Source organism: Arvicanthis niloticus, chromosome 5 (assembly GCF_011762505.2).
Source record: "Arvicanthis niloticus isolate mArvNil1 chromosome 5, mArvNil1.pat.X, whole genome shotgun sequence".
In the NCBI taxonomy this organism is placed as follows: domain Eukaryota; kingdom Metazoa; phylum Chordata; class Mammalia; order Rodentia; family Muridae; genus Arvicanthis; species Arvicanthis niloticus.
This window is the reverse complement of record NC_047662.1, coordinates 77,499,860-77,524,550: the sequence shown is the minus strand read 5'-3', so window position 1 is coordinate 77,524,550 and position 24,691 is coordinate 77,499,860.

Sequence of the window (24,691 nt, the reverse complement as noted above, 5' to 3'; positions counted from 1 at the left end):
TGTAGGGGCACAGTTGGGGAGGTTGGGTCAAGAGCTATGAGGAGAGGAGATGTTTCAGATGGGTCAAGCTATGCCCTCCTCTGGTAAGTGCATTGGTTCAGCTGCTTTTTCCAGCTAGGTTGGCTTGGGAAATGTAGCAGCAACTCAAGTGGGGAGGGAGTCCCCTAGTTAGCTTTCTCTATCTAGGGGTTTGACCCTTTAGAACCATAAAGCTTTCAGCACTATTGAGACTGTCCAATAGCATCTGTTCCACTCTGTGGTAGCTTCAAAGCACTAACCTAGTCTGTTCTAGCAGCTGCATTTTTTGGGGGGAGTGCTGTGTCTCTACCTGATATTGTTTCAGGTTAAATTGAGTTTTACATCCCAAGTAAGATATGTTAACTGTAAATTAGCAGAATTATTTCTATTCCCCTCTAACCGTGGCCTTCAAATGAATGAGATTCAGCCATTTATTCATATGGCTCTGGCAGTTACTGGGATTACCATTAATCTGATTTTCTAATGCTAGACTAGCTACTTCCCCAACTGTGCTCCCCAAATACTTGCTGTTTGTGTTTTCCTGGCTTATTTCTATCCCACCAGCCTGTCCCCAGGGTCCAAATTTCTCAGGAAGATGGGTACCTCCTGTTCTCTCCTTTTCTTTTTTCTTCACTCTCCTCATACACTGTACCTGTGACCTTCAGCCATGTCAGTGAAAACCTGCCTACTTCTATTCTCTCTAGTAATTGGTTGTAGCTACCTTTGTTTAACCAATAGTTTTAAATTGAGGAGCAAGGTTTGCACAACAAAAGCTGGTATTCTTGGGAATTCTCTCATGTGCATCTCGGAGCAACAAGATCTTGGGGGTATAGCATTTAGCATTTGAATACATAGTAGCATCAGATCAACCCCCAACACTGGAATATTCAGTGTCTTTTGTGATAGGGTTGCTGGGCTCTAATGGAGACCAATTGTCCTGGCTGTTATTGATTTTGTTTTTATGCTGGTGTATAGGCATCTGGTATTGGAAAATTTTAATTCTAGGTACTGATGTCTTGTCTTGTCTTTCTGGTGTGGGTGTTTATTTCTTGGTTTCTGTTTCCTCTCTGGTTTTTAGGAGAGTGTGTTGGCTGTGTGTTGCCATTTAGGAAATTCTTCTGCTGTTCCAAAAGGTGTGGCCAGAAGAGGTCAAAGCAGAAACAGTACCATTCACTCCCCCAACCTGTTTAGTGACACTACCATGACCACCTAAGTGGATGATATTTATACATAACACAAAGCTGTGGTCAGAATGGAAGAAAGTAATATTTTAAGCTATTTCATGGGACCCTAATATATCACATAATGTTGTATTAAAAGCATTAACTAATACCTCCTTATATAGAGGCACAAGAATAGAAAAAAAAGAAGTAAATAATTTTTATGTACAGATTGCATAACATTTAAACTTCAAGACCATCAAGTGAAAAACTCTGTTGGCCAAGGAAGCAGGTGGACTAACCCAAGACCTTTATCTCTTCCTCTGCTCCTTGAGATGCAATTGTAGTCTTATCTCTGCAGCATACCACCTGTGAATGTGCATGTCAGATGCAGGTTGCCACCTTGTGGAACTAAGAATTCACTGCACATGAGCCGTGTTTGCAATAGTTGCCTTGCTTTGTCCCAAAACCGAGAACACACACACACACACACACACACACACACACACACACACACACACACACATTTCCTCTCTCAAACAGAAACACAACACTAGTCAAGGAAACTCACACTTGCTTTTCTATGGGTGCCACACCAACCTCTCAGCCTGAAAAAAGTCCAAAAGCCTTTTAGACCAAGGTATGGTTAGGGAACCACAAAGCACTGAATGTCATTCGATAATTAAGGCCAGTGTCTCTTGACTAGTTCAATGGGACCCTGACCTCCAGATACCCAGATAAGTTTTCACTTTACAAACCATGTCAGATGTCAGGTCAGAATCCAGTCATTATCCTGAATCACATGGATAAATAAGTCATAGGAACTTCACCATTTGTGTTTGTGGGATGTCAAAAAAAAATTGCCTGGCATGGTGGTTCCAATACTACTTCCAGTACTCAAGAAGGAGGGCAGGGGATAGCAGATTTATGATAGTAGACCTGTCTCATCTACATCAATAGTTACAGGCTAACACAAACAGAAAAACAAAAACAAAACCTCTTCTTCCAAAGATAGATTTCTTAATAAAGGGACACCCAAGATTATCTTGTCATTGCAGATATTAAGAGTGCTGTGTTACTTCTGAGTAGAGTGTAAGATCAAACCAGTGCAGTACAGACAAAACCTAAGTGAATAAACAGTATAAAAGTGTAGAGCCTACAAAAATTGAACTTTACATGTGATATTTTGTAAGCCACACTAAAAAAAAAATTATAATGATGTCAGGAGAAATGAGTGGGGTAGAAAATCCTCATGTATTTGGCTTAGATACATAACTGTTTACACCCACTTCAGCATTGTTTTACATAGGCACCATTTTTCCTTATGAAATATCCTACTGCATCCCCTGGTTTATAAACTTCCACCACTCTACTTTCTGGGACAACTGATATTTATACGCAGGAGTATAATGCCATTGACTAAAATAGGAGCGTATCTTTGCACACTAAACTAAAAATACGTATCAAAGTTTAAAATTCCATGATTAGACTTACAGGAAGAATCCTCTTGTAGGTTAAGGTGAACAGCATTGCCTAGCATTTCCCAACAAGGTATTCCTGCTGTGTTAATGAAGGTATTTCTCTGTTATTGGGATTAAAGTATTTATGATTAGCTATGTAATTGGGACATACAGTGGCTCTAGTTGAATAAAGAGTAATCCTTACTTTTCTGCCTAGGGAAAGCTTTTTGCACCTTGATTAAAAGGACCTGTACCTGTATTCCATCCGTGTGCATGTATGTTCTCTCCCCACCTAATTTTATTTTATTTTTATGTCTATGGGTATTTTGCCTGTTTGTATATGTGGGTGCACCACATACATGCCAGGTGTGGGTAGAGACCAGAAGTGGAGCATTGCATATCCTGGAACTGGAACTTAGCTAGGTGGTTGTTAGCCTTTATATGGGTACTGAAAAACAAACGCACACACAGTGCTTAGATTAACTACTTAGATAATTTTCCAGCTTCAATCCCCATCCCTAACCCTGCTCTCTTAACCACAACCCTTCTACTACACTTCTTTCTCTTTAGCCTATTTAACTTCACCTGATGTATACTGCTGGTGTTTCCCATGCAGAAGAATGTATGTAACATTCATGATATGTAGGAAGTCTAACAAAATGATTCCCAATGTTACATCATTCACTTAAAAAATGAAACATTATTGTAACTGAGGGCTCCCTCTAGATGTAGCTATGGTTGTGAATATGTACCCATATAATTTTCTTTGTACAAATGACAGGAAAGAGTCAAGTGGAAGTAGTAAGGTTATCTTGCAGGTTAGTGCTCAGGAAAAATGTATGAAGACCCATCTGCCAGGAGAGGTCGCCCAAACCCCACCTTTAGTTTTTCACCAGTTGACTTGGAACATTTTTTTACACATGAAACAAAGCTGTGATCAACACATTTCTGTGAAGTCCCTCTATAAAATAAATAAAATTCATGTGCACATGGTGAGAAAGGGTATTCTATAGTATGTATGTGAAAGTCAGAAGATAAATTAAGATGTCCTTTCTCTCCTTCTGAGGGTCCAGTGGTGTAACTTAGGTGGTCAGGTTCACTGACAAACAGTTTTATTCTGTAAGCCATCTCATCTCATTGGCCCAAGGTGATTTATTTATTTATTTATTTTGTTGTTGTTTGTTTGTTTGTTTTCAGTTTTGTTTTGTTTCAGATATAGATGGTCTATGCTGGCCTGGAACTTACCAGGTGAAATAGTCTGGTCTCAAGCTTATAGATATCTACCTGCTTCTGTCTCCCTAGTCCTCAGTTTAAAATCATGAATCACCATCCTCAGCCCAGGTCCTGGATATTTTGGAACCTCCTTGATAGACCAGGATGGCCATGAACTCAGAGACCTCCTTGCCCCGACCCTTAAGTGCTGGGAGTAAAGTTGTGTATCACCAAACCTGGCCCAAGTACTAGAAGAGTAGTGCACTTTTGTGTTAGTAGATCATTGTACCTCAGTGTTCTAATGTGTCAATGAATATGAATGTACACATACAGCAGCAAAGTCAGATGGGCTGCACCTGTACTGCACATGGATCAATTGGATCTGAGGTGACCATAGATTAAGTAGTAAAGAAGATCAACTGAATAAACTGTTCCTGCCCTGCACACGAACCTACATGTGCTGATACAGAAGGAAAGCAGTTCACAATGATATCCTAATCAACATGCCCACACATTTGCCAGTACACAAGAACATATGGATGTCCATGAATGGCAGTGCATTTGGAAAAGAGGTAATGAAGTACACATTGAATTTAGTATTACAGGAGTAATCATGCATGTTCTTGCAAAGCAGCACATGTAGGTGCACTAGTACAGCTATACCCAGACATTATAGAAACCCTCAAAGGTAATACCTACAGCAGGACTCCTGGATGTACTGCATCAGCATGCATGGAAGTGCTAGACAGGAACACCCAAGACTATACTAAGACATAGAGACATGCAGATGCATCAGTAGACCAGGGATCTATTATTAGAGCAATACACAATGGCATCTTTACAAAAGAAAAAAAATGATATGCCACAAGTGCTATGCAAACTGATGTGCATTTAAAACAAAGGTGTACTTGAGTGGCAGTACATATTCCTGAACTGGAAAGGCAATGAACACCTTTACAGGGGTAGAGCAGTGCAATTGAATTGGTGAGTAGACAGTGCTCGCGGATGTAAAGCACAGGAAACACGGTTGTATTACAAGAGTACCATACAGAGAAATACTGAAATAGCAAGGATCATAGAATTGCCTGAAAATTATGCACATGGGTATATTTGGGGGACATGAAATTATTAGTGCAGGAGGACAGATATGCAAATTGATGATCTAGCACAAGTCTTCACATTTACATACGAGCACAGCAGTGCAGATGGAGATCTGTGAGCATCAGTGTGCATGGGTGTTCTCTCACCACAGCAGAATGGATGCACTATGACATCTATTCACATAGATGTACCATTACAAAAACATACATACATACACTGTTAAAGGACAGAAGGATGTTTTAGTAAACCAGGACACAAGTGGCTACAATGCGAGAGCACACACAGATAAACTATTGCAGCTGTGCACTTGAATGTACTGCTACAAAAGCAAACATCAGTGTGCTAGCTACTACAGTGCACACTAATGTACTGTGACAACGGCGATCACGACTGTGCTGCTACAGTAACAGACTTGACTATAGCTACCTTCATATACTTTAAAAAAAATGGATGAACGAATACAGAAGTATAGTGCTGCACACTGATGTCCTAGTATAGCCCGTTATATGCATCTCTGTGAAAACCAAAGCAAAACAGATATGTAAACAGTTGTATAGTATATGAAAATGCTGACATAAATATATTATTAATGCAGTGCACATGATAGGACTTGTATTCTGCTACACATTGAGGTACAAGTGACAAAGTACAGACAAATATATTTTTACCACACTGTATATGGATGTATTCAGTAATCGCACAGATAGATACAATGTTACACAGTCATGTAGTAACATATAAGTGAACAAGGATGAACTGTGCATATGAAGACATGATTGTACTACAGCAAAACAAAGATTGTACCAACACTGAAAGATATCTGCAGGTCCCACTATGGCAGTGCACATTTATAATGGTTCACATAGATGCAATAATTTTAGAAGTATTCATTGATACACTAGTACAGGAGTGCCCACAATTTACTATAGTATAGAAGTGCACTTGAATATAGTAATACAGCAATGTTCATGGTTGTAATTGTTGGGCTGTACATGCACATGGGTCCTGTGGGTTGAGTTGTGGGTCTCGCATGTCTGCCACCCTAAGGGGCTGGGGCCGTAGCTCAGGAGAACAGAGGTGCAGGAATTCAACTGTGCTCATGCCACACATGCAGGGTGGACATCGGGCTGTGGGAAGCCACAGGACTCTGCTCTGGGGTGAAGAGAACAAAGTCTGAGACCCCATGCAGGATGGGGCTTTTGGGTTGGAAATCCCCGGGGCCAAGGCGGCGACTGGGGACTGATTGGTCTTAAGCTCTTGGGATCTCAGGTGCTGCTGAGAGACTCCAGTGGGGAAGAGAGACGCTTGGTCATGGCGACTAGCTTGGCTGGGTCTTGGCTGGCTCTCTGTAGCTGGAACATAGAGAGGTCGTTGGTGGGAGGTTAGACAGCAGCTCAGTAGTTGAAGACCTTCTTCATGGTTCCCCACGGTGGGCCCCAAAGATGAGAGGTAGTCCATGGTCTTAAAATGTTTATTGTCATGATAGAAAATGGATGAAGCTACACCCCGTATTCTCAGGGTGGGCCTGAGGTTAAATACCTTTTGCCAAGGAGGAGGGTCTGGGAAGAAAAGCTTAACTGGCTATGCCCTCTGGCCTTTAGGTATCATGAATATGGAGATGTCTTGAAGCTCTGTGGCTTGTCAATCATGCCCTCTACCTGTGGAGGGGCTAGAAGGGGCATTGTCCTACATGCCTGAAAGGTGCAGAATCGATGGAGGGTTTCTGCCTCATGTCAGGAGCCTGGAGTGTGGGAGAGTGGTGAAATGCATGCAATCTCTTGCAGGGAAATCTGTGAGGTCTCCAACCTGCTGGGTCTCTGGCCATCTCTAGCCAGTGCTCAACCAGAAACCATGCTGTCCTTTCACGGTCCTATACGTAACAGTAAAGACAGTGACAGTGACATGAATTTAATAGTAGAGCAATGATTAGGGACACAGTCATAGAGCTTCACACATGCATGTACTATTAAACTCTATAAACAGATGTTCTATTATAGAGGCACGTAGAAATATCCTATCATAGCAGGACATAATTAATGTTCTAGTAAATTAACACTAATGGAAGCACTAAATAGGAACACACAAGTACGGCACTGAACATGGTGGATGCAATAGTATTTAGCATACAGGTATCTTTTACTAATGTACTTCATACCAGTGTCTTAGCCAAAAAGAAAATCCTATTCGTGCAGTGTAAATAGGTGAACATTAGCCAAGACAACAGAACATACTGGTGCAGGGGAGCACATGCCTATACAAGCACATCAGTGCACATATTATTTCGTAGTAGATCAGTTCATCTTGATGTTAGACTACAGTACCGAATATGAATGTACTTGTACAGCAGCAAACATGGGTGTACCATTATGGCACCAGACGTAGAGCTACACAAACAACAGTGAAAATCTGTTCAACTGTAAAGAAGTACACTTAAACTTACCATTGCTGCACTGCACGTGCACATAGCTGCACTGATGCCGAAGTAGAAAGTGCACATTGATATCCTGGTCAGTATGTCCATGCATTTGTCAGTAGACTAGAACTCATGGATGTCTGTGGACAGAAGTGCACATGCATATATATATTAGTACTGCGGCATACATTAAGATACACAGAGATTCAATATTACACTATCACAGGAGTGATTATGCTTGTTCTTCTGAAGCTCCTCATATGGCAGTGTGAGTAGAACATGGAAATACAAATAGTAACATGTGCAAAGTTCAACATTACAGTAGTGCCTACAAAGCAGCATACTTGGAAAATATGAGTACAGTCCTACGCAGATGTATTATTACAGAAATGCATGTGGATACGTCTACCTCTCACTCCCCTCACTGCTCCTCTCTTCTCTTCTCTTCTCTCCTTTTCTTTTTGCTCTCTTTCTCAACACATATATACCCATTTTTGTTCATTCTCATGTTTTTCACTTTTCTTCCTCACTTCTCCTTTTCTCACTTTCTCTGCTACCATGTTCTTTACTTCTCTTTTTTCTAGCTCACCTTCCCTCTTTCTCTGTCTCTTTCCCTGTTATCCTTCCTCTCTCTTCTCTCTGACTCTTTCTTTCTCTCTCTCTCTTGAATTTCCCATTGCTTTTGCTCTGTTACTCTCACTACCTTTTCCTGTCTTTCTCTTCCTTCCACCCTCATTTCTCTTTCCTCACTCGTTTCTTCCTGCCATTGTTCTTCTCTCACAGATATTTTCTCTCAACTTATGCCTTTTATTCCCCATCTATCTACTTTTTTTTGTCTCTGTCTTAGTTTCCTTCGCCCCATCTCTCTCCTCTATCTCTCACTATTACTATATCTCCATTTTCTTTTCTCTCCCTCAATATCTCCTCCACTCTCACTCTCATTTTTCTCTCCTACTCACTGTTTCTCTCACTCTTCTACTTTGTTTTTCTCTCTCATCTTCCATTTCTATCCTCTCATGCTTTTTAAAATCACACACTCTCTCTGTCCCATCTCTATCTTTCTCCTCCTATCCCTCTCTTTTCCTTTCTCTTTGTTTTCTCTTTTTGTTTTAGATAGGTTGCATGTACCCAAAGTTACCCTCAAAGTTAAACTTGCTATGTTGCTGAAGATAACAAGCATTCTTTATCTTTATGCTTAATATATATATATGCTTTTTACTTCTTGAGTGCTAGAATTATAGGCACACCACTATGCTAGTTTATGTACTTTCAATTGTGGCCAGAACCCCCTGCTTCTTTCGGGCCAGATTAACAGTCTTGCAAGTGTATTATATCTATCTCCTCTTTCTTTTCTTTAGTCAGTATCTCACTCTATAGGTCTGGTTGCCTTCAGGCTTGCTGAAAACTTTATTCCTCTGGCTCCTAACTGCTGGGCTTATAGTCACACATCATCTTTGCCAGCTGATGGTGTACATTCCTTAAGTAGCCTTCGTGTTGACCTCTGTGTTGTGAATGTAATATAGTGGTTGTGTTCTTGAAATCAGAGTAGCCGTGAATAGCTGCAGATGACTCCTACATCTTGGGCTGGCTAACTCCTCCCTGGGAGGGAGGAGTGGTGCTTACACAGCAGTAAATAATGTTTCTAAGAAGTCTCCACACTCTTCTAGGATATGTGCATATATAACAATTATTTGGAAAAGAGACTCTTTTTAGTTGGTACAGCTGTATATCAGCTGTCCATGTGTCTGTTAATAGCTCATCTATCATCATCCTGAAAGTAGCTTCAATTATGTTAATTGTTATAACAAGCTAGATTTGGGTACAATCATCTCTTTGGCCTGCTCTTTAGTGCCAGAACATGTACCAGACAGTACTAAGCATCTGTTTTTCAAAGACTGTTGTCCCTGATATGGATGATAACACATAAAAGTTAAGTTAAGCTATCTGAGTGTGGGAGTCTGAGGCAGTAGTTTCAATATGGTTAGTTTCCCATACGTAGTGTGGAATGGCATATATTCCTGCTGTATTAGCAGTTGCATCAGCCCTACCAGGAGTGCCACAATGTGTAGTTATGATGCTCTATTGGAAAATGTAGTGTCTGTCATGGGGTACCCAGGATCCCATCCACATAAGTATGGGGGTACCCTCAAAATACAGGTGAATCCATGTTTCAGTGTGAGACAAGACTTTAACAAAGGTTCACTACAGAAAAATAGAGTACCTGGAAGATTTCACATCTGAACAGCTCGAATGAGAAAAGATTTTGATACACAGTGAAGGAGTCTCACTGTGGCCAGCTTGTGATGCTATAGAGACAAGGGTAGATGATATTCATCTGAATGCCATGAAACTGGTAAAAACAAGTGATTTAACCACACACCCCTCCTGCTGAAAAAGGCTGCATGATCTAAGGCAATATGTGGGATTAGTTATCATTAGTCACTTGGTTACTGCTGGCTGAGGTTCTAAAAAAATATTGGAGACTAGAGGGATTGGACATGTGTGAGGAAGCATTTGGTACACAGCTCACCTGGACCTATAAGATGATATTTGTAGGTATTCATAGGTATTCATAGATGGTTAATTCATCAGGTAATTCAGGACCAATATTGACCTTCAATGGATTTGCTGAGCTGTGTGATGGTCAAAGTCTTAATAAGTTAGGAGAGATAGATCTAAATAATTTAAACCAGCACATGAATTGGATTTGTTTTGAGGCAATGGTCCCAATATGGTAGTTCAATATGAAAATTGCTAAAAGCACTCACAGGGAGATGAAAAAGCAAGACAAATGTTGGAGTCTGCCTGGGTCACATAAATAGAAGTGTGGCAAGATTTGTAAGCCCATATGGGAAAAATTGATAGCCGAATTCTTCATTATGAGTCATTGGAAAGCTTTAAAACCAAACAAAAGTTCACCAAAGAATTGAAAAGGGCATCAGTAGATGTATATAGAGCTAGAACAGTGCAGTTAAAAAGTAAAATTTATAGGTACAATACACAACTTCCTAAACAGATCACCAATAGCTCAGGCACTAAGATCAACAATTAATAAATGGGTTCTTATGAAACTGAAAAGCTTCTATAAATTAAAGAACACCATCTATAGGACAAAACACCAGTATATAGAATGGGCAAAGATCTTCATCAACCCTGTATCTAGCAGAGGGTTAATACCCAAAATATATAAGGAACTCAAGGAACACCAACAAACCAAATAACCCAATAAAAAATGGGATACAAATCTAAATAGAGAATTCTTGACAGAGGACTCTCTAGTGGCTGAGAAACACTTAAAAAGAAGTATTTAACATCCTTAATCATCAGGTAAATTCAAATGATGACCACTCTGTGATTCCATCTTACATCGTCACCTGTCAGAATGGTGACGATCAAGTAATACCACGTGCTGGTGAGGACATAGAACAAGAGAGATGTACATACATTGATGGCGGGAATGCAAACATGTACAACCACTTTACAAATCAATGTGACAGTTTCTCATAAAATTGAGAATAGTTCTACCTCAAGACTTAACTATATCACTCCTGGGCATATACTCAAAAGGTGTTCCACCATACCAGAAGGACACTTGCTCAACTATTCTCATAGCAGCTTTATTCATAATAACCAGAAACTGGTAACAATCTCGATACTCCTCACCTTAAGAATACATAAAGAAAATGTGGTACATTTACACAATACTACTCAGAACATCATAAAATTTGTAGGCAAATGGATGAAACTAGAAAAGATAATCCTGAGTTAGATAACTCAGATCCAGAAACTCACATATGGTATTTACTCACTTTTAAGTGGACATTATCCATAAACTATAGGATAACCATACTACAATCCACAAAACCAAAGAAGCTAAGAATCAAAGAGGACCTAAGGGAGGATGCTTGAATCCCACTGAGAAAGGGAAATAAAGTAGACATCAGGGGTGGATAGAGGGAGGGATCTTGGTGGGGCAAGTATTTAGAAAGAAACAGAAGGAATCAGGTGTGAGGAAGACTTATAGAGAGAGAACTGGAATTGGTTCATGAAAGAGGCATCTCTGGGAAAAACTGGAAACCTAGGAAGAGAAACTCCCAGGAACCTATGAGAGTGGCCCTAGCTAAGACTCCTAATAAGAGGGGATATAGAACCTGAAATGCCCATCTCCTGTAACCATGCAAGACCTCCAAAAATGGAAGGATGGGGATACCAACCCACCCTCAAAACCTTTGAACCACAATTTGTCCCTTCTTCAAGACATGCAGGGATAAAGATGGAACAGAAACTAAAGGAATGGCTAACAAATGATGGGCCCAACTTGAGTCCTACACCATAAGAGAGAGCCTACCCTTGACACTACTAATGATATTATTTTGTACTTCCTGACAGGAATGTATCATAGCTTTCCTCTGAGAGGCTTCACTCAGGAGCTGATGGAAACAGATGTTGTAGGTCCATGGAGCCACAGAGCCATGGGGAATTGGCCTGGAGCAAGAGTAGGGTTGAGGTGTTTCCAAACCTTGGAAATCTCATACTGAGATCGGCAGGAATAGGAACGTTCCCCTTACCCTGCCCTGGACCTGCATACCCTGGCCCATGCAGTCCTGTGCCCCACCTTTGCCCCTCAGAGGTCACATAGCCTGGAAGGCTGGAAGCCTGGGTGGACCTCCTCTCCTTATAAGGTTATTAGGCAGAACTCAGAAAATCTTGTGGGAGAAGGGGAGGGAGGGTTGAAGGAGTCAGATGGGTCAAGGTCACCACTGGAAAACCTACAACATCAGCTAACCTGGGCTCATAGGTGCTTACGGAGACTGAAGCACTAACCAAGAGTAAGCATGTGATTAACCTAGGACCTCTACACATATATAACAGATATATCTCTGACTCTGCTGCTTTGTTTTGGATCCCTTTTCTCTAACTGCATGTTTAGGCTCAATAGGAGAGGATGCACCTAGCCTCACAGAAACTTGATGTGGCAGGGTAGGGGGGATACCCAAGGGAGTCCCCACCCACTCAGAGGAGAAGGAAATGAGGGGTGGAGGAAGGACTGTGAAAGGAGAAGGGCTGAAAGGAAGCAGGGAACAAGATGTAAAGTGAATATGTTAAGAGAGAGAGAGAGAGAGAGAGAGAGAGAGAGAGAGAGAGAGAGAGAGAGAGAGAGAGAAAGACAGCAGCAAGGTAAGACAGGGTGGCACTATGTAGTCCTGGCTGGCTGTTGCTATGTAGATGTTATGGAAATCTGTCTGTCTCAGCTTCCAGAGTTCTGGAAGTAATGGTGTGTGGCACCATGCCCAGCTCACACTTGGCTTCCCCTTTTGCTTTCCTGATAAAATGTTTACCTCTATTTCTTTCTTACAGAAATGTTTATCTTCTATTTATACTTCTAGCCATGTGTCCCTGGTACTGTTATTTACCCTGGGACACAAGAAATCCAAATAGGTGCCTGTTGGACTTTGATCTATGTCCATCATATCATCTTCTCACACTTAATAAAGAAATGATAGCATTTTCAATTTAAATATGGGTCAGATTTGCAAATTTCCTCTCTTAGCATTCTAAACATACTGTTTTTCTTTCATAAAAAGAGCGTTACATGTACAACTTACATGACTGAGTTTTCATTTAACTTCACAATTTGAAGTGCACTGTTGAATGAGCATTGCCAACACAAGTGTAGACGTAATGAACACTGCAATCAAGGTACAAAACAATCAGGAGTGGGGGCACATGTCTTTATTCCCCAGCTCTCAAGAGGCAAGCCTGATCTACATACTGAGTTTCAGGCCAGCCAGGGCTATATAGTAAGACTTTGTCTCCAAAGAAATAAGAGAAAATCAATCACAAAACCAAAACCTTTCATCATTCGGAAATTTCACTCAATCTCCTTTGTATCCAGCCTCTTCTCTACCAGCAGCCATTTTTCTCATTTCTGATTCCACAATGTCCCCTGTCTTCTGAACTCTCTTGTTTCCACCCTATCTCTCCTGTTCCCACTGGCCTGAAGCTCACTTTGTCAGCAAACAACAGCAGTGACTTTCACACTAAACCTACAAACTCCCCAGCCACAGGTTTGCCCAAGCTTATAAACTTCCTTTCTGTGGTTACACAAGGTGGAATATGAAAATGCAGCAGTATCCCAGGAGCCCTCAAAATGCCATCAGCTGTTTATATTTATAGGTAAAGTTTGTAACTATGTTAGGTGTCATACATATTTTACTTGACCATAATAGGCCCAATTATCTTGGTTCTTTTGTAAGGAATGATCCCTACCTGGAGGTACACTTATATGTCTAATGGATGCTTGCTCAATCTGTGAGTAATTCAGATGTAAGAACTGATGTGTATGCCATTCCATTACAAATAGAAGCACAAAGAAAGTAACTGACTGTGTGAGTGGATTCAAGGAAGGTGCACTGCTAACATTCCAGGTTAATTTGAGTTGGTTTTGGAATCCAGGAGCTAAAGGAGCACAGGAAAATCTTTATTTGATCAGGATGTATTGTATGAAAAAAGAATATATTTAAAAATATAAAAACCAAACAAACAGAGATTGGGCCTGAAAAAGAAGGAGAGAGAGAGAGAGAGAGAGAGAGAGAGACAGAGACAGAGACAGAGACAGAGAAAGACAGAGATAGAGAGGGAGACAGAGCAAAAGAAGCAAAATGCCCCCACACACTTCCCTACTGGCAAATCTGATGGCCTCTCTTATTTGAGGTTCCTCCCCCCTTCTCAGACATGTCGAAGAGCATGTCAAGTTAACAAAAACAAACACAACAAGGTTTTCTTCTCTACTTAAATCTTTAAGTGCATTGACATTACAGAAAGGCTGTCTCTGTTTAGGTGATGGTTTCTCTCGCATTTCTTTTAAGGGAAAAGTTTAGGGTCATCAATAACACATTTGTGCACCTTAAAACAAACAAAGGAACAAGCAAACAAATAAAAACCAAAAACATGGGTGGCATCATCTGCTGTTGGTCCAGGTTAACGAAGGTCCGAAGAGAAAGTTCTTGCTGTTGACCTGCTTGTTTTCCTGCACAGCTGGTGAGTTCAACTACAGTGGTAATTGATGCAGAGGCTGTTGTCACAGCTGCTTTCTTCTGCTGCTATCAAACTGCAGCTTCTTCACCCTTCCAACATATATGTAATTTTCCTCCAACGCCAGACTGGAACTCCCGAGATACCCAGCTTTGTTGGCCAAAAAATTCTGGACTCTCAGTTTTTTTTCCCCCTCCGGAAAGTCACTGTAAGACAACCCAACTTGTATCATATAAGCTAATATAACAACCCCCATTTGTGGTATAAATTCATTCTATTGTTTTTGTTCCTTTAGAACAAAACACAGGAGCCAAGCATAACCTTGGAATCTTGATTCATCTTTCCCACATTCCACATACTGGCATTACAGGCATCCACCACCATACTCTCAGTTTATGTAGTGCTGAGGATTGAACCCAGAGCTTCATGCATGCTAGACAAGCACTTTATCAACTTAACTATATCCTCAGCAATTTATTTATTGAAATTTGCATGTGTATGTGGTATGAATCTGTGAATACAAGTGCAGATATGCATGCATGTGTATGTGTACATATGGATTGCCAAAGATTGGCATTAATATGCCATATTACACATAATTATACATATGCCAAAGTTTGGCATTAATTATCTTCTTTAACCTTATATTTTGAGGCAGGATCTCTTACTTGATTCCAGGCCTCACCTGTCTGGCTAGTTTATAGGTACCCAGTTTGCACCCAGAGATCACCTGTCTCTGGATCCTGATGTTGAGATTATTAAAAGTAACTTTTGTTCACCAGAAGTAACTGTCATCTCAAAGGCTCACTGTTGAGTGAGAACACTTTTTCAGGTTTTGTTCTGAACTTTGGACTAGTTTAACTCAGCTGTTCTGGCATAAAACTCTCCAAGCTGACTGATTTAACCTGGTTTCTCTTGGTTTCTTACTGAATTGCTTTGTTTGGAAAAACTGCCTCTGAATTCTAGGAACTAAACTGTACTTTGTGAACTGACTCAACTGAACTGAACAGAACTGAATGTAACTTCACAAACTCAATTAAATTTAATTGCATTCAACTGAACTGCATTGAACTGTACTGAACTTAACTCGGCTGCATTCATCTGAACTGTACTGAACTGCACTCAACTGAATTCAACTGAGCTCTACTGCATTACCTGAACTCAGCTGAATTGCACTCACTGAACTGCCTCTCCACTGCTCTTAGTAGCCTCTCTTTCCCCTCTGTTCTCCTGAGTGTTGGCTATATTCAATCTCTGACTTATTCTATCAAACCTTTCTCTAAATCATCACTTTAGTTCACTTCAACTAGATATCTCGTTCAAACATGGGTGTGTCCTTTTACAAACTAACTTTACCTTCATTGTTTGGATTAAAGGTGTGTCTGTAATCCAGCCAGAGTCATTAGAGTCGTGTCATTCCTGCAGGATCATGAATCTTAAAGACTTAGAAGGATTTTAGATGTGATCCTTTGTCAGAGCAGCCATGTTGCTGTATTACAATTCCTCTGCAGGATAAAAAGCATTCTATCAATCACACCTATTCATCATTTATATGGATTTTGGAAAACAGAACTCTGGTCTTAATGCTGGAGTGGCAAATGGTTTATTGGCTGAGCCATCTCCTCAACCTTGTTTGTTTGTTTGAAGTAGTGTCTTGGTATGTATTCCAGGCAGGCCTCAGATTTACGTCAATTCTTTTGCTTGAGCCCCTTGACTGCTGACATTAGTTATGTACTACCTTGACTATCTGAAAACACATGTTTTGGAAAAGAAAATAAACAAAAGTTTTGCCCCTGGGGTCATGCTATCTTCGTAAAAGATGTGGCTAATACCTGATTGTTTTAATACAAAAGAAAACCCTCACCTCCTGACACAAGCAGCATCCGGGAGAAGCAATTAAGTGAAATCCTATACCCACTGCTCCCATGTGTCCCTGGTGCTTGGATAGAATTTGTCACTGATGTATACTTGCTCAGTGATTTGTTAACCTGCCCCCACCTCCCAACACACACACACATACACACACACACCACCACCACCACCACCACCACCACCACCAACAACAACAACTGCAAACAAGGCAGGTATGTGGAGTATTTTAGCAGACCAAGAGAATCTGAATTATGTATGTAATGTAAGAGGGAGGAACTGCCCCTCCCAGGTTGCACTAGGAAGGCAGAAGTATGCTGGCCCTAATAAAATAAGTCCCAAATATTCCTCAACAGACTTCCAAAAGTGTCTGCTCTTTTTTTTTTTTTTTTTTTTTTTTTTTGGTTAAAGGCTGTAATGCCTACTGACAAGAAAACTCAGAGTAAGGTTTCCATTTCTTGAGTTGGTTGTGATGATTTTCAGAATGTTCTAGGACCCTTTGCAGCCTTTGTACCGTGAACCACTGCTCCTGAGTTCATGTGTGGCAATAAAGTTTCAATGCCTTGTGTTGGGATGAGACTTTTTATTCTTGATCCAGCAATAGGGACATATGTACTCATTAAAAACATGTGATATAGGGCTGGGGAGAGATTGCTCAGTGAATTAAGTGTTTGTCATTTTAGCATGAGGATGTGAGTGAAAGTCCTCAACACCACACAGCAAACTGAGAATGATTATAACTTGATATAAGTACAGTGAAGTGGGGCTGGGGGTGAGACAGGAGGACTCGTGGAACATGCTGGCTGGGTGTCAGTCTGACTGAAAAAAACATGAATTCCAGGTTTAATAAGGGACACTGTCTCAAGGGACAGTCTCCACCTTACAGATGGAGAGAGATAGAAAACACCCTTTCCTAGCTGCACACACTGTGTAGTCAGTCACATATATTTAATACACACACACACACACACACACACACACACACACACACACACACACAGAAACACATACACACCACAGCACTCATACTAAGGTGAAGAGTGGGTTGAGGAAGATTCCTGACATAAACCTCATGCATGTACATACACATCCATACCCCTCCTTCAAAAAAATGTGACTTGTAATAGCATGTTTTTGTTTGTCTGTGACAGAAATTAAGTTGAAACCAGTTTCAAGAAGATGAATGAATATTGTTGATATAACCAAAAAAAGTCAAGATATCAGGTATGGCTGAATCAGACATGGCTAGATCAAGACACTCAAGAGTGTCAGGAAGACATCTCTTCTCATCTGTTGGTTATGATTTCTTTGGAGTTAGCTTTATTATCAGGTGAGAGCTTGAACATGTCAGGTACAACATGTGATGTAAAAGATCCCGGCAGCTCAGGATGGTAGTGCCAAGGGTTCAGAGAAGCTGTAAAAGTAATCCTATTCACTGTCCAAGTATAAATTTCAGTGTTTTCGGGGTGTGTGTCACTTGCTTATGTGGTCCTAGGTCAGGTGTGGTTGTGCTTTTCTGTAATGTTAGCACTCAGGAGGAAGTTGAGGCAAGAGGATCAGAAGTTCAAAGATATCTTCATCTACACAGTTAGAGGCCAGCCTATAGGCAATCTTATCTCAAATAAAAAAACGATAGTAAACAAACAAATAAAAACAGCATGGTAACAAACATCTCTGATCTCAGCACTTGGGATGAAGAGGCAGTTGGAGCTCTCTGAATTGCAGACAGGTTTGGACTCCATAGTGAGTTGCTAGCCATGGGCTACACAGTGAGACCCTGTCTGAAAAAAACAACAAACAAAACAAAAAAGAAGGAGATAAGGAGGAGAAGGGAGGCTCCTTGCTCCTATAGTGAGAGTTACATCTGTCCAGGAGACCATGTTTAGATCACATGACTCTTTATGGATTGTTTAATGCTGCCACTACATCTGGTTTTTATAGTGTTTCTTCATCCATGGGGAAGGAACATGCTACCAAATGAGTGAAATCTCCAGCCACCACACCCATTTCTTGTTTTACTTTTCATTACAATTTTCTATCATAGACATGTTTACATGATTCTGTCTCAATACAAAACACAAAAACAAATATTAAACAACCAAAGGCATATCTGTTCTCTCAACACTTCAGAGGTCATGGCAGGAGGATCAGGAGTTTGAGGTCAGCCTAAGCTACACCTCAAATTCTAGGCAAGCTTGGATGACAGCCTTGTCTCAAAAGCAAACAAGAAAGCAAGCCAGCTTGCAAACAAGAAAGCAAAACAAACAGAATACCGCTCACATCACTTATTTATTAAAGCAGCAAAGGGAAAATAGAAGAAAAAAAGTCACATTCCTTCACAAGAAAAAAATGCCAATGATCACTTTGTAACACTGCTCCAATAGTACAGTCTCTTGCTGGCTGATGGATAAGAGTTTGATTCTGCTTCCCTACATCAACTCCAAGACCACAGAAGAAACTGACTGAAATGGCTGGAGGGTAGTAAGGTTAATACCCAATCATTTGAACAGAAACCACCTTTGACAAGTATCAAATGTCTTGTGTTCTTTCTTTTTTTCTGGACATCAGAAGCTTGATAGTTTTATTTATAGACAGCAGGATTGTTAAATTGGTACCATCTGGCTCCTGATGACACCCACTCCTGTTCTTCTGTTAGCACAGTAGAAGCAATGTGGGCATCCAGACACCTGCTGAGTAATGTAATTGTAAAACTAGAGAAATTTAAAGACAAGGCCTTAAAAACTGGCTTTACTTATTTCATATGCATGAATATTTTGCTTGCATTTTTGTATGTATGTAGACCCATGCCGGCCTAGTGTCCTCAGAAGTTAGAAGAGAATACCAGCTTCCTGAGAACTGGAGGCAGGGTTTATGTGTGGGTTCTGGGAACTGAATCCATAGTCTCTGCAAGTCACAGATGTTCTAAGCCAAGAAGTCATCTACCTCCAACCCTGAACCTTTTTAGAGAAAAAAAATCACAGTGTGGCCCTGGCTTGTCTGCATTTTTTTTTTTTCATGTAGACCAGGCTAGCCTCAAACTCATAGAGATCCACCTGATTTTGCCCATTGAGTACTGAAAGGTCTCATGTATCCCAAGGTGTTTTCAATCTCACTGTGTAGCCAAGAATGACCTTGAACTCCTGCTTCTTCTGCTTTCACCTCTCCAGTGCTGGCATCAGAGGCATACACTGTCACACATTACAGACAGTGACAGTGAGAGACTTCATGGCTTCGCGCATGCTAGGTAATACTCTACTGCCAGCTGAGCTACATTTGTAGCCTCAACTATACTTTAATGTAATCAATGGTGCATTAACTCCTCATTTAAGATAAATTCTAATTTTGCAAATGGAATCAAAAAGTTGTTTTTGAGAGGCAAAAAACCAGAAATGCATTGTTGCTATATAACCTAAAAAACAATTATAGATGGATGTAGTGTCATATACCATAATCCCAACACTCTGGGACCTGAGGCAGGAGGACAGAGAGTTAAAATGCAGCCCTAGAAAGTAACTAAACAAACAAGAAAAAAAATAAGGAAAAAAAAATGAAAAGAAAATGACACAACTCTCAGTACAGTGTTTACTTTGTGCTCCTCACCAATGTTTCATAGATAAATAAAACTGAGACAGAAGTATACATTGTGGGTTTAAGACTGTGTTTAGGGACTGAAACAAATGGCTTAGTGTGAAAAAGCAAAGAAACAAACAACCCCAAGAAAACATTGCTGCTCTTTAAGAGGACCCAAGTTTAAATCCCAGCACCTATGCCAGTGGCACACAATGCCTGTAACTCCAGCTTTAGGGGATATAACACCTCATTATGGCCTCTGCATGTACCTGAACACACATTCTCCTACATGCCTCAAAAGTGTATTCTAAAACAGACAAAAAAAAAAAAAACAAAAAAACAAAACAACAAAAAAAAAACCACTGTTGTTATAGTGATTATGGTAGTAAGGCAATGTTCCTCGAAGGAAATTTTACTTTTACCTAAAGATTGGAGGCCTGGGAATCTGGATCAGTTTGCAGCGTGCTTGTCTGGCATGTACAAAGCCAACACTGCAGAACCAGCATGGAGGTATCTACCTGCTAACCCAGCACTTAGGAAAGATCAGAAATTGAAGATACATCTCAGCTATACAGAAAGTTTTGGGCTTTCTTAGGATACAAGAAATCTTGTGTAATAAAAGAAATTTAACACCAGAGTATACATTTTATACTTTTGTCAATCTGCAAAACAGGTGACTGCAGATTACACTTCTTAGGTTCTATTGCCACCTAGTGGTTTATTGATGTTATCTTGCAAACTCTCTCTCTCTCTCTCTCTCTCTCTCTCTCTCTCTCTCTCTCTCTCTCTCTCTCTCTCTCTCTCCTCCCTCCCTCCCTCCCTCCCTTCCTCCCCTCCTTAGATTGCTATTGCTTTGAGAAGATACTATGACCAAAAGCAACTTGGGGAGAAAAATGATTTATTTTGCTTACAATTCCATGTCACATTTCATCACAGAAAGCAGGCATGTCAGGAACTTGGAGGCAGGAGCTGATGCAGAGGCATTGGAGGATTACTGTCTTCTAGCTTCTTCAGTCTGCTTTCTTATAGAATCCAGGACCACCAGCCCAAGAGTGGAACTATTCACAAATTGGAATGGCCCTCCCAAATCACTAAATAAGAAAATTTCCTGAAGGCTTGTCTAATGGAGATTCTCTTCTCTCCAATAGACTAGTTTTATGCATGCCAAGTTGACATAAAACTACCCAGCATAGAAACTAAATAGAAAATCTTGGCCCTCTTTGGGGGTAATTGCCACAGTGCCTCATTTTTTCCTCATACAAGGCTTTTGTGCTTTTAATTTTCTTTGCCAAGAATAATATATCAGTCATGATCATCCCACTGAAGGAAAAAAAAAAGGGTTTGGGTGAGTTTAACTGGAGAACCAATTACTATGTTGCAGACAAGTTATCCACACCCTTGGGCCTTAATTCCCCCTACTTTTCGATGAGAATAATACCAACTGACTAAAGTTTTTTTTTTTTTTTTTTTCTCTTTAAATCAGTTAATAGAGGATCTGGGCAGATAATTTGGTGGGCATGGTGGTTTGAATAGGAGTGGTCCCCATAGATTTATATGTTAGAATGCTTGACCATAGGAAGTGGTACTATTATGATGTATGGCTTTGTTGGAGTAGATATGGCCTAGTTAAAGAACATGTGTCACTGTGGGGGTAGGCTTTGAGGTCTCATAAAGTCAAGTCATGTCCAGTGTGGAGGACAGTCTCCTGCTGCCTGTGGATTCAGATGTAAAACTCCCACCTCCAGTACCATGCCTGCCTGCACCTGCCATGCTTTTTGCAGTAATGATAATGGACTAAACTTCTGAACCTGTAAACCAGCCCCAATTAAATGTTTATTTTATTTATTTTCTTTTATTTTATAAGAGTTGCTGTGGTCATGATGCCTCTTCATAGCAACAACACCCTAACTAAGACAGTGGGTAAAATATTTGTCTCACAAGCATGACCAATAGCACCGACATAATAAATAAGGTGTGACAGACAGCACATGGTTGAAAATGCAGCACTGGGGAACCAAGAGAGGTAGTTCCATAGGAGTCACAGGCTACTCATACTAGGTAAAATGCTGAGCTTAGGAAATAATATTCAGGGCTGGAGAGATGACTCAGCAGGGAAAAGCGCTCATCTTACAAGTCTCCAGAGCTGAGGTTAACACCTCCCTCCCTTACTGCCTCCCAAAGCTGCATAGCATAGAAACCTATGTAGTAACATGCATCTATAATCCTAGCACTTATATAGTGAAACAGGAGGCAGAGATAGGAGACTCACTTGAAGCTTTGGGCTAGGTAGGCTGAACAACACAACACAGCTAGCTGGGAGTACACAGCACAGTAGAAACAAGGGATACTATGACTTAGAAAGTACTTAACCAATTCCTAAAAGCTGTTCTCCTCAATCCCCCTAACACACACACACACACACACACACACAGAGAGAGAGAGAGAGAGAGAGAGAGAGAGAGAGAGAGAGAGAGAGAGAGAGAGAGAATAAGCACTGGTCTGTGCTCACTACAGTATCTGACACAAACATTACCTGGTATAAAACATTATACGCTATGATCACATACTTTCTATCATACAAAAGCATAAGTGCTTACACGGGAGCTCAAGGTTTCAAAGTACTTCATATGATTATCCTATATTTTGATAAAGTCTCTCGTATGCCAGTCCAGACTTAAGTCACTACATAGCTAGGATGATCTTGAACTTTGTGTCCTCTTGCCTCCACCATGACTGTCTTAGTTACAGTTTTATTGCTGGGAAGAGACACCTTGACTGTAGCAACTCTTATACAAGAAAACATTTAATTGGTACTGTTTTACAGTTATCACCATGATGAGAAGGCACGGTGCTGCAGAGATATCTGAGAGTTCTACATCTGATTGGCAGGCAGCAGGAAGAGAGAGTGAAAGCTACTGGGCCTGCCTTGAACATTTGAAACCTGAAAGTCCACTCCCAGTGACACACTTCCTTCAAAAAAGCCTCACCTACACTGACAAGGTTACAGGTCCTGATCCTTCCAAAGGGTGCCATTCCCTCTGAGCCAATGGGGGTCATTTTCATTCAAACCACCACGACAACTGATTTGTACTGCTGAGGATGAACTCCGGGGATTCAAGCTGATCTCCAGTCCATTTTTTCTTTTTTGTTTTGAAACAGATTCTGCTGTGTAATCCAGGCTAGTCTCAAAACTCTCTTTCCTTCTACCTCATCTTCCTGAGAATTACAGATATGCAGCACCATGCCCAGCAATGAATAATGTAAATTTATGTTGTAATGGTGGCACAATGAAGCGATGTGATGGAGTATTTAAGGACTGTGGTATCACTATACTTCAGTTTGGTGTTACAATGGTGGTCTGTGATGTCACAGTTCATCATTGTGATGGCATAATTCAGAATTGTGGTGACACAACTACATGGTGATGACATAGTGGAGCATTGTGTTGGCTCCGTGGAGCACCGAAATGCCATACTCCAGTACTGTAAAGCAAAATGGAGCATTATTTCAGTCCAGTTGAACATGTAATGTAATAATTCTGGTCTGTGGTGTCATAATGGATCATTTGGATGACACAATTCAGTATTATGAGAGCACAACTGAGTATTTTGATGGCACGGCCATAATCTACAGTAGCATGCTGTGGAACAGTGCCCTGTCAGAGTTCTGGTGTTTGTTGGGCATTGCAATATTGTAATAACCCTGTGTTGTCACAATGCCACATGATTACACAGTGGAGCCTTAGTTATCTCAGCTTACCCTTGTGACATAGCAATGAGTCACCACGTGTTGTCACATTTGAGTGTTGTGATGGAATAATGGTACAATGCGATGGCCCACAGAAACAATGAGATGGCAAATGGTTAGTATGATGTCACAATTCAAATTGTGATGGTCTTGTTTAATTTTATATGTGTCATGACCTACTGACATCAACATGACAGGATGGCTGCAGCTTAGACCACAGACATCTGCTTGGCCTTTCATAGTAACATAGGGCCATTGAAATCGATTCCAGTTGCAACAAAACCTTGAACTCATCATGGCCCTTTGTAGCAACACATTCCTTGATATCAGAATGGCCCCATGTGGCAGTCAGTATAGGCCTCTCAGATCAGTATGTCCCCTGGTGGTAGCATGGCCCATGGCCTTCAATATAATCACTCATGGCAACACAGATGATAGACATCCATATGGCCTTCAGGGGTAACACGGGCCATGGGTATCAACATAGACCCCAGCTGCAGTAGAACCATAGTCCCAGATATGGCCATCAGCAGAAGCACAGACCTGGACATCATCATGGCCTCAGATAGCAGTGCAGGCCTCCTACATCAACATGGCCTCTGGTGGCAGCACGGTCTAGGGACAACAAGATGGCTTTAGGTGTTCACACAGACCAAGGATATCTATGTATTTTGTATCTATGTATTTTGTATTTATGTATTTTTGGTGGTAACTTGGGCCAGGGACATTAGTTTTTTGGGAAGGTCCAATCTAGAAACGGAACCATTGTTCAACTTGGACATACTGTTTTTGCTTAGAACTAGGGTGATCATATGGCTGGGCAGATCATGTGGCTGGGCAGAGTGTTTGGGGGCTGAGTCAGAGTATAAGCTCCAGGCTACTGAAGATCCCTTATTGGTCCCACTCAGGAATCCCCAGTTCACCACAGATCTCTCTTATACCTGTCACTGCTGCAATTCACTGCTCATTCACTGTTCCCTCCCTCCATCTTTCCGACATCTTCATTTCATATTTGTTCACCATAGTATCATTAGAAATTGTAATGCGTCACACAGTATACTTTTTGTCCAAACAGTTTTACATGCAAATATTCATTGCAGTGTCAT